Below are 12017 nucleotides of genomic sequence, written 5' to 3'. Positions count from 1 at the left end.
CTATAACCCTCCGCCGCCCTCTCTCTCTCTATAACCCTCCGCCGCCCTCTCTCTCTCTATAACCCTCCGCCGCCCTCTCTATAACCCTCCGCCGCCCTCTCTCTCTCTATAACCCGCCGCCGCCCTCTCTCTCTCTATAACCCGCCGCCCTCTCTCTCTCTATAACCCTCCGCCGCCCTCTCTCTCTATAACCCTCCGCCGCCCCCTCTCTCTATAACCCGCCGCCGCCCTCTCTCTCTCTATAACCCGCCGCCCTCTCTCTCTCTATAACCCTCCGCCGCTCTCTCTCTCTATAACCCTCCGCCGCCCTCTCTCTCTATAACCCTCCGCCGCTCTCTCTCTATAACCCTCCGCCGCTCTCTCTCTCTATAACCCTCCGCCGCTCTCTCTCTCTATAACCCTCCGCCGCCCTCTCTCTCTATAACCCTCCGCCGCCCTCTCTCTTTATAACCCTCCGCCGCCCTCTCTCTTTATAACCCTCCGCCGCCCTCTCTCTCTATAACCCGCCGCCGCCCTCTCTCTCTATAACCCTCCGCCGCCCTCTCTCTCTATAACCCGCCGCCCTCTCTCTCTATAACCCGCCGCCGCCCTCTCTCTCTATAACCCGCCGCCGCCCTCTCTCTCTATAACCCGCCGCCGCCCTCTCTCTCTATAACCCTCCGCCGCCCTCTCTCTCTCTATAACCCGCCGCCCTCTCTCTCTATAACCCGCCGCCGCCCTCTCTCTCTATAACCCGCCGCCGCCCTCTCTCTCTATAACCCGCCGCCGCCCTCTCTCTCTATAACCCGCCGCCGCCCTCTCTCTATAACCCTCCGCCGCCCCCTCTCTCTATAACCCTCCGCCGCCCCCTCTCTCTATAACCCTCCGCCGCCCTCTCTCTCTATAACCCTCCGCCGCCCTCTCTCTCTATAACCCTCCGCCGCCCTCTCTCTCTATAACCCGCCGCCCTCTCTCTATAACCCGCCGCCGCCCTCTCTCTCTATAACCCTCCGCCGCCCTCTCTCTCTATAACCCTCCGCCGCCCTCTCTCTCTATAACCCTCCGCCGCCCTCTCTCTCTATAACCCTCCGCCGCCCTCTCTCTCTATAACCCTCCGCCGCCCTCTCTCTCTATAACCCTCCGCCGCCCTCTCTCTCTATAACCCTCCGCCGCCCTCTCTCTCTCTATAACCCTCCGCCGCCCTCTCTCTCTATAACCCTCCGCCGCCCCCTCTCTCTATAACCCGCCGCCCCCTCTCTCTATAACCTGCCGCTGCTCTCTCTCTCTATAACCCTCCGCCCTCTCTCTCTCTATAACCCGCCGCCCCCTCTCTATAACCCGCCGCCCTCTCTCTCTCTATAACCCGCCGCCGCCCTCTCTCTCTATAACCCGCCGCCGCCCTCTCTCTCTATAACCCTCCGCCGCCCTCTCTCTCTATAACCCTCCGCCGCCCTCTCTCTCTATAACCCTCCGCCGCCCTCTCTCTCTCTATAACCCTCCGCCGCCCTCTCTCTCTCTATAACCCTCCGCCGCCCTCTCTCTATAACCCTCCGCCGCCCTCTCTCTCTCTATAACCCGCCGCCGCCCTCTCTCTCTCTATAACCCGCCGCCGCCCTCTCTCTATAACCCTCCGCCGCCCTCTCTCTCTCTATAACCCGCCGCCCTCTCTCTCTCTATAACCCTCCGCCGCCCTCTCTCTCTCTATAACCCGCCGCCGCCCTCTCTCTATAACCCTCCGCCGCCCTCTCTCTCTCTATAACCCGCCGCCGCCCTCTCTCTCTATAACCCTCCGCCGCCCTCTCTCTTTATAACCCTCCGCCGCCCTCTCTCTCTATAACCCGCCGCCCTCTCTCTTTCTATAACCCTCCGCCGCTCTCTCTCTCTATAACCCTCCGCCGCCCTCTCTCTCTATAACCCTCCGCCGCTCTCTCTCTATAACCCTCCGCCGCTCTCTCTCTTTATAACCCTCCGCCGCCCTCTCTCTCTATAACCCTCCGCCGCCCTCTCTCTCTATAACCCGCCGCCGCCCTCTCTCTCTATAACCCTCCGCCGCCCTCTCTCTCTATAACCCGCCGCCCTCTCTCTCTATAACCCGCCGCCCTCTCTCTCTCTATAACCCTCCGCCGCCCTCTCTCTCTATAACCCGCCGCCCTCTCTCTCTCTATAACCCTCCGCCGCCCTCTCTCTCTATAACCCGCCGCCGCCCTCTCTCTCTATAACCCGCCGCCGCCCTCTCTCTCTATAACCCGCCGCCCTCTCTATTACTCCCTCCTTGATCCCTACAATCTGTTTCCGCTCTTTGCTGTTGCTAAAGTCTCCATTATCTCCTCGCTGCTGGATCCGCAGGTGACTCTTCTCTCCTGGTTCTTCTGGATCTCTGCAGCGTCTGTGGACCACCGGCTCCTCCTCATAGATTGTAAGCTCCTTTGACCAGTGAAGAAGCCCTGTCATGATGTCACTGATTTGCATTCCCCACAGATTGTATCAGGAGAATACTCCCATCATCCTCCAGATATCGGGGATAGAGCTGGATCCTCCATCTGCAGCTGGGGGTCCGCAGGATGGAGGGTCCTGAGCTGCCCCCTGATGTCATTGTGTTATCTGCATATTCATCACAGATGGTGGAGATCAGCGGAGCCCCCCAAGTCTCCTCACCGCTCAGCAGCCTGTATCACACAGGAGAGGATTAGATACACCGCTCAGCAGCCTGTATCACACAGGAGAGGATTAGATACACAGTTCAGTAGACTGTATCACACAGGAGAGGATTAGATACACCACTCAGCAGCCTGTATCACACAGGAGAGGATTAGATACACCGCTCAGCAGCCTGTATCACACAGGAGAGGATAAGATACACCGCTCAGCAGCCTGTATCACACAGGAGAGGATTAGATACACCGCTCAGCAGCCTGTATCACACAGGAGAGGATTAGATACACAGTTCAGTAGACTGTATCACACAGGAGAGGATTAGATACACCACTCAGCAGCCTGTATCACACAGGAGAGGATTAGATACACCGCTCAGCAGACAGTATCACACATGAGAGGATTAGATACACAGCTCAGCACACAGTATCACACAGGAGAGGATTAGATACACAGCTCAGCAGTATCACACAGGAGAGGATTAGATACACCGCTCAGCAGTCAGTATCACACAGGAAAGGATTAGATACACTGCGCAGCAGACAGTATCACACAGGATAGGATTAGATACACAGCTCAGCAGACAGTATCAAACAGGAGAGGATTAGATACACAGCTCAGCAGACAGTATCACACAGGAGAGGATTAGATACACAGCTCAGCAGACAGTATCACACAGGATAGGATTAGATACACAGCTCAGCAGACTGTATCACACAGGATAGGATTAGATACACAGCTCAGCAGACTGTATCACACAGGAGAGGATTAGATACACAGCTCAGCAGACTGTATCACACAGGAGAGGGTTAGATACACAGCTCAGCAGACAGTATCACACAGGAGAGGATTAGATACACAGCACACAGTACCACACAGGACAGGATTAGATATACAGCACACAGTACCACACAGGACAGGATTAGATACACAGCACACAGTATCACACAGGAGAGGATTAGATACACAGTTCAGTAGACTGTATCACACAGGAGAGGATTAGATACACCACTCAGCAGCCTGTATCACACAGGAGAGGATTAGATACACAGCTCAGCAGCCTGTATCACACAGGAGAGGATAAGATACACCGCTCAGCAGCCTGTATCACACAGGAGAGGATTAGATACACCGCTCAGCAGCCTGTATCACACAGGAGAGGATTAGATACACAGTTCAGTAGACTGTATCACACAGGAGAGGATTAGATACACCACTCAGCAGCCTGTATCACACAGGAGAGGATTAGATACACAGTTCAGTAGACTGTATCACACAGGAGAGGATTAGATACACCACTCAGCAGTCTGTATCACACAGGAGAGGATTAGATACACCGCTCAGCAGACAGTATCACACATGAGAGGATTAGATACACAGCTCAGCACACAGTATCACACAGGAGAGGATTAGATACACAGCTCAGCAGACTGTATCACACAGGAGAGGATTAGATACACAGCTCAGCAGACAGTATCACACAGGAGAGGATTAGATACACAGTTCAGTAGACTGTATCACACAGGAGAGGATTAGATACACCACTCAGCAGTCTGTATCACACAGGAGAGGATTAGATACACCGCTCAGCAGACAGTATCACACATGAGAGGATTAGATACACAGCTCAGCACACAGTATCACACAGGAGAGGATTAGATACACAGCTCAGCAGTATCACACAGGAGAGGATTAGATACACCGCTCAGCAGTCAGTATCACACAGGAAAGGATTAGATACACTGCGCAGCAGACAGTATCACACAGGATAGGATTAGATACACAGCTCAGCAGACAGTATCAAACAGGAGAGGATTAGATACACAGCTCAGCAGACAGTATCACACAGGAGAGGATTAGATACACAGCTCAGCAGACAGTATCACACAGGATAGGATTAGATACACAGCTCAGCAGACTGTATCACACAGGATAGGATTAGATACACAGCTCAGCAGACTGTATCACACAGGAGAGGATTAGATACACAGCTCAGCAGACTGTATCACACAGGAGAGGATTAGATACACAGCTCAGCAGACAGTATCACACAGGAGAGGATTAGATACACAGCACACAGTACCACACAGGACAGGATTAGATATACAGCACACAGTACCACACAGGACAGGATTAGATACACAGCACACAGTATCACACAGGAGAGGATTAGATACACAGCACACAGTATCACACAGGAGAGGATTAGATACACAGTATCACACAGGAGAGGCTTGGATCAGTCCTTTGATATTGGGTCTTTGCTGTTCCCGTCCTTGGAGAGGTGACACCGGGCGTCTCCCCACAGCTCCATCCATCACGTTGCGCTCCCTTTCTCCCCCTAGGTCCGTTCCATGTTACCTGCCCCCTCCCTGGGGTGCCTGTGGGGTCACGAGGGCAGATATTCAGGCTGGAGGGAGCGAGGTTCTTGTCATCACCTCTTAGGATGAAAGTGGGTCGGGGGGAGACACGTGGCGCTGCGGATGCTGGGAAACGCTTAATGTGCTGTATCAGTCTCTGTCATCAGGGGTTGGAGGTGACGGGGGCTAAACACATCCAGATTTACATTACAAACCTAATAAATGTCTGTGAGCGACTGCCCCACACTCCAGATAACTGGTCACTGCCATTCCCAGTGTAGGAAAGCTGGGTGACAAGGGGGTTCTGATGTCTGAGGGTAAATCTGTCACCGAGACATCAAAGGACAGAAAGCAATCGCTGTGATCAGAGCCAATGGATACAGCGGGGAGAAGGCTGTATATACAGGGAACATGTGGAGCTGGTGTCCTGGTGCGGATGTACACTCACCGGCCACTTTATGCTAGTAACGGGTTGGACCCCCTTTTGCCTTCAGAACTGCCTCAATTCTTCGTGGCATAGATACAACAAGGTGCTGGAAGCTCCTCAGAGATTTTGCTCCATATTGACCTGATGGCATCACACAGTTGCTGCAGATTTGTCGGCTGCACATCCATGATGCGAATCTCCCGTTCCACCACATCCCAAAGATGCTCTATTGGATTGAGATCTGGTGACTGTGGAGGCCATTTGTGTCCAGTGACCTCATTGTCATGTTCAAGAAACCAGTCTGAGATGATTCCAGCTTTATGACATGGCGCATTATCCTGCTGAAAGTAGCCATCAGATGTTACAGGGTACATTGTGCTCATAAAGGGATGGACATGGTCAGCAACAACACCATGACACCACCACCACCAGCCTGAGCCGCTGATACAAGGCAGGATGGATCCATGACACCACCACCACCAGCCTGACCCGCTGATACAAGGCAGGATGGATCCATGACACCACCACCACCAGCCTGAGCCACTGATACAAGGCAGGATGGATCCATGACACCAGCACCACCAGCCTGACCCGCTGATACAAGGCAGGATGGATCCATGACACCAGCACCACCAGCCTGACCCGCTGATACAAGGCAGGATGGATCCATGACACCACCACCACCAGCCTGAGCCGCTGATACAAGGCAGGATGGATCCATGACACCAGCACCACCAGCCTGAGCCGCTGATACAAGGCAGGATGGATCCATGACACCAGCACCACCAGCCTGACCCGCTGATACAAGGCAGGATGGATCCATGACACCACCACCAGCCTGACCCGCTGATACAAGGCAGGATGGATCCATGACACCAGCACCACCAGCCTGACCCGCTGATACAAGGCAGGATGGATCCATGACACCAGCAGCACCACCAGCCTGACCCGCTGATACAAGGCAGGATGGATCCATGACACCAGCACCACCAGCCTGAGCCGCTGATACAAGGCAGGATGGATCCATGACACCAGCACCACCAGCCTGAGCCGCTGATACAAGGCAGGATGGATCCATGACACCAGCACCACCAGCCTGACCCGCTGATACAAGGCAGGATGGATCCATGACACCACCAGCACCACCTGCCTGAGCCGCTGATACAAGGCAGGATGGATCCATGACACCACCACCACCAGCCTGACCCGCTGATACAAGGCAGGATGGATCCATGACACCAGCACCACCAGCCTGACCCGCTGATACAAGGCAGGATGGATCCATGACACCACCACCACCAGCCTGACCCGCTGATACAAGGCAGGATGGATCCATGACACCACCACCACCAGCCTGAGCCGCTGATACAAGGCAGGATGGATCCATGACACCAGCAGCACCACCAGCCTGAGCCGCTGATACAAGGCAGGATGGATCCATGACACCAGCAGCACCACCAGCCTGACCCGCTGATACAAGGCAGGATGGATCCATGACACCAGCACCACCAGCCTGAGCCGCTGATACAAGGCAGGATGGATCCATGACACCAGCACCACCAGCCTGAGCCGCTGATACAAGGCAGGATGGATCCATGACACCACCACCACCAGCCTGACCCGCTGATACAAGGCAGGATGGATCCATGACACCAGCACCACCAGCCTGAGCCGCTGATACAAGGCAGGATGGATCCATGACACCAGCACCACCAGCCTGACCCGCTGATACAAGGCAGGATGGATCCATGACACCAGCACCACCAGCCTGACCCGCTGATACAAGGCAGGATGGATCCATGACACCACCACCACCAGCCTGACCCGCTGATACAAGGCAGGATGGATCCATGACACCACCACCACCAGCCTGACCCGCTGATACAAGGCAGGATGGATCCATGACACCAGCACCACCAGCCTGACCCGCTGATACAAGGCAGGATGGATCCATGACACCACCACCACCAGCCTGACCCGCTGATACAAGGCAGGATGGATCCATGACACCACCACCACCAGCCTGACCGCTGATACAAGGCAGGATGGATCCATGACACCACCACCACCAGCCTGAGCCGCTGATACAAGGCAGGATGGATCCATGACACCAGCACCACCAGCCTGAGCCGCTGATACAAGGCAGGATGGATCCATGACACCAGCACCACCAGCCTGAGCCGCTGATACAAGGCAGGATGGATCCATGACACCACCACCACCAGCCTGAGCCGCTGATACAAGGCAGGATGGATCCATACCACCACCACCAGCCTGAGCCGCTGATACAAGGCAGGATGGATCCATGACACCACCACCACCAGCCTGAGCCGCTGATACAAGGCAGGATGGATCCATGACACCAGCACCACCAGCCTGAGCCGCTGATACAAGGCAGGATGGATCCATGACACCACCACCACCAGCCTGTGCCGCTGATACAAGGCAGGATGGATCCATGACACCAGCACCACCAGCCTGAGCCGCTGATACAAGGCAGGATGGATCCATGACACCACCACCACCAGCCTGAACCGCTGATACAAGGCAGGATGGATCCATGACACCACCACCACCAGCCTGAGCCGCTGATACAAGGCAGGATGGATCCATGACACCACCAGCACCAGCCTGACCCCCTGATACAAGGCAGGATGGATCCATGACACCACCAGCACCAGCCTGAGCCGCTGATACAAGGCAGGATGGATCCATGACACCACCACCACCAGCCTGAGCCGCTGATACAAGGCAGGATGGATCCATGACACCACCACCACCAGCCTGAGCCGCTGATACAAGGCAGGATGGATCCATGACACCCCCACCACCAGCCTGAGCCGCTGATACAAGGCAGGATGGATCCATGACACCCCCACCACCAGCCTGAGCCGCTGATACAAGGCAGGATGGATCCATGACACCACCACCACCAGCCTGAGCCGCTGATACAAGGCAGGATGGATCCATGACACCACCACCACCAGCCTGACCCACTGATACAAGGCAGGATGGATCCATGACACCAGCACCACCAGCCTGAGCCGCTGATACAAGGCAGGATGGATCCATGACACCAGCACCACCAGCCTGACCCGCTGATACAAGGCAGGATGGATCCATGACACCAGCAGCACCACCAGCCTGACCCGCTGATACAAGGCAGGATGGATCCATGACACCAGCACCACCAGCCTGAGCCGCTGATACAAGGCAGGATGGATCCATGACACCAGCACCACCAGCCTGAGCCGCTGATACAAGGCAGGATGGATCCATGACACCACCACCACCAGCCTGACCCGCTGATACAAGGCAGGATGGATCCATGACACCAGCACCACCAGCCTGAGCCGCTGATACAAGGCAGGATGGATCCATGACACCAGCACCACCAGCCTGACCCGCTGATACAAGGCAGGATGGATCCATGACACCAGCACCACCAGCCTGACCCGCTGATACAAGGCAGGATGGATCCATGACACCACCACCACCAGCCTGACCCGCTGATACAAGGCAGGATGGATCCATGACACCACCACCACCAGCCTGACCCGCTGATACAAGGCAGGATGGATCCATGACACCAGCACCACCAGCCTGACCCGCTGATACAAGGCAGGATGGATCCATGACACCACCACCACCAGCCTGACCCGCTGATACAAGGCAGGATGGATCCATGACACCACCACCACCAGCCTGACCGCTGATACAAGGCAGGATGGATCCATGACACCACCACCACCAGCCTGAGCCGCTGATACAAGGCAGGATGGATCCATGACACCAGCACCACCAGCCTGAGCCGCTGATACAAGGCAGGATGGATCCATGACACCAGCACCACCAGCCTGAGCCGCTGATACAAGGCAGGATGGATCCATGACACCACCACCACCAGCCTGAGCCGCTGATACAAGGCAGGATGGATCCATACCACCACCACCAGCCTGAGCCGCTGATACAAGGCAGGATGGATCCATGACACCACCACCACCAGCCTGAGCCGCTGATACAAGGCAGGATGGATCCATGACACCAGCACCACCAGCCTGAGCCGCTGATACAAGGCAGGATGGATCCATGACACCAGCACCACCAGCCTGTGCCGCTGATACAAGGCAGGATGGATCCATGACACCAGCACCACCAGCCTGAGCCGCTGATACAAGGCAGGATGGATCCATGACACCACCACCACCAGCCTGAACCGCTGATACAAGGCAGGATGGATCCATGACACCACCACCACCAGCCTGAGCCGCTGATACAAGGCAGGATGGATCCATGACACCACCAGCACCAGCCTGACCCCCTGATACAAGGCAGGATGGATCCATGACACCACCAGCACCAGCCTGAGCCGCTGATACAAGGCAGGATGGATCCATGACACCACCACCACCAGCCTGAGCCGCTGATACAAGGCAGGATGGATCCATGACACCCCCACCACCAGCCTGAGCCGCTGATACAAGGCAGGATGGATCCATGACACCACCACCACCAGCCTGAGCCGCTGATACAAGGCAGGATGGATCCATGACACCACCACCACCAGCCTGACCCGCTGATACAAGGCAGGATGGATCCATGACACCAGCACCACCAGCCTGAGCCGCTGATACAAGGCAGGATGGATCCATGACACCAGCACCACCAGCCTGACCCGCTGATACAAGGCAGGATGGATCCATGACACCAGCACCACCAGCCTGAGCCGCTGATACAAGGCAGGATGGATCCATGACACCAGCACCACCAGCCTGAGCCGCTGATACAAGGCAGGATGGATCCATGACACCACCACCACCAGCCTGACCCGCTGATACAAGGCAGGATGGATCCATGACACCAGCACCACCAGCCTGACCCGCTGATACAAGGCAGGATGGATCCATGACACCACCACCACCAGCCTGAGCCGCTGATACAAGGCAGGAGGGATCCATGACACCACCAGCACCAGCCTGAGCCGCTGATACAAGGCAGGATGGATCCATGACACCACCACCACCAGCCTGACCCGCTGATACAAGGCAGGATGGATCCATGACACCACCACCACCAGCCTGAACCGTTGATACAAGGCAGGATGGATCCATGACACCAGCACCACCAGCCTGACCCGCTGATACAAGGCAGGATGGATCCATGCTTTCATGTTGTTGTACCAAATTCTGACCCTACCATCCGAATGTCGCAGCAGAAATCGAGACTCATCAGACCAGGCAACGTTTTTCCAATCTTCTACTGTCCAATTTCCATGAGGTTGTGCAAATTGTAGCCTCAGTTTCCTGTTCTTAGCTGAAAGGAGTGGCACCCGGTGTGGTCTTCTGCTGCTGTAGCCCATCTGCCTCAGAGTTGGACGTACTGTGCGTTCAGAGATGCTCTTCTGCCTACCTTGGTTGTAACGGGTGGCGATTTGAGTCACTGTTGACTTTCTATCAGCTGGAACCAGTCTGCCCATTCTCCTCTGACCTCTGGCATCAACAAGGCATTTCCGCCCACAGAACTGCCGCTCACTGGATGTTTTTTCTTTTTCGGACCATTCTCTGTAAACCCTAGAGATGGTTGTGCGTGAAAATCCCAGTAGATCAGCAGTTTCTGAAATACTCAGACCAGCCCTTCTGGCACCAACAACCATGCCACGTTCACAGGCCACAAATCACCTTTCTTCCCCATACTGATGCTCGGGAGAACTGCAGGAGATTGTCCTGACCATGTCTACATGCCTAAATGCACTGCCGCCATGTGATTGGCTGATTAGAAATTAAGTGTTAACGAGCAGTTGGACACGTGTACCTAATAAAGTGGCCGGTGAGTGTATGTGGAGCAGGTATTGTAGTGTGGCTGTATGTGGAGCTGGTACCACGGTGCGGCTGTATGTGGAGCTGGTGCGGCTGTATCTCAGTCCCTGCCTCCCTCCTCGATGTATTATATGTTATTACTTGGCGTTTCCTGGTGATTATATGTGTTATGTTTCTTCGGTTATTACATCACATTATTATATTATGGCCGGCGGTTATATTTTATTACATTATAATGAGCCGCAGCTGTGAGGTCCCTCCTGTCACCGTGTGGTGGTATATGGCGCCACCTATAGGTGATATCCTGGAAGTGCAGGCAATGTGGACGTCTCACTGGCAGATGTCCGGACCTTTATATTGGGGAACCCCCAGAACAATCTGAACATCTTATAGCGCTATTATTTAGGTGAGGTATAGTGTTATTTGGTAGCAGCTGGAAGTATTAGGTAACATGTTTAGACCCCGTGTAGCAGTAGTTTTTATATTACATTCAGCAGTATTATTTATACCATGGTAGTGGTGCTGATCCGTTATCCCATCGCAGTGTATATTTGGGTGCAGTATAGCGCTATTATTTCCCTCATGTAAGGAGATATATGATGGTGTTATGTACAGTCTGGCAGGGTATAGCAGTGTTACATTATAGTAAGGCAGTATATAAGGACAGTCTGGAGATACTATGTTCTGTATGACGCTATTATTTACTATGTATCACACGTTGTTGCAGGGTTTGCTGTGTCGCTCGCTCCTCTTCTGCTGTCATGACCGTATTTCCGGACAGTG

The 12017-nt window shown here is 54.7% G+C and overlaps 1 protein-coding gene across 1 annotated transcript in view; it reads left to right on the top strand.

The window, feature by feature from the left end:
• Positions 1 to 12017, top strand: part of LOC140119726 (2-Hydroxyacid oxidase 2-like) — a 36563-nt gene that overhangs the window by 2356 nt on the left and 22190 nt on the right. The window lies entirely within an intron of this gene.

This window comes from Engystomops pustulosus, chromosome 2 (genome assembly GCF_040894005.1).
Source record: "Engystomops pustulosus chromosome 2, aEngPut4.maternal, whole genome shotgun sequence".
Taxonomy (NCBI): Eukaryota; Metazoa; Chordata; class Amphibia; order Anura; family Leptodactylidae; genus Engystomops; species Engystomops pustulosus.
Note: the sequence above shows the minus strand (reverse complement) of the source record. Positions and strands in the feature narration are given on the sequence as shown.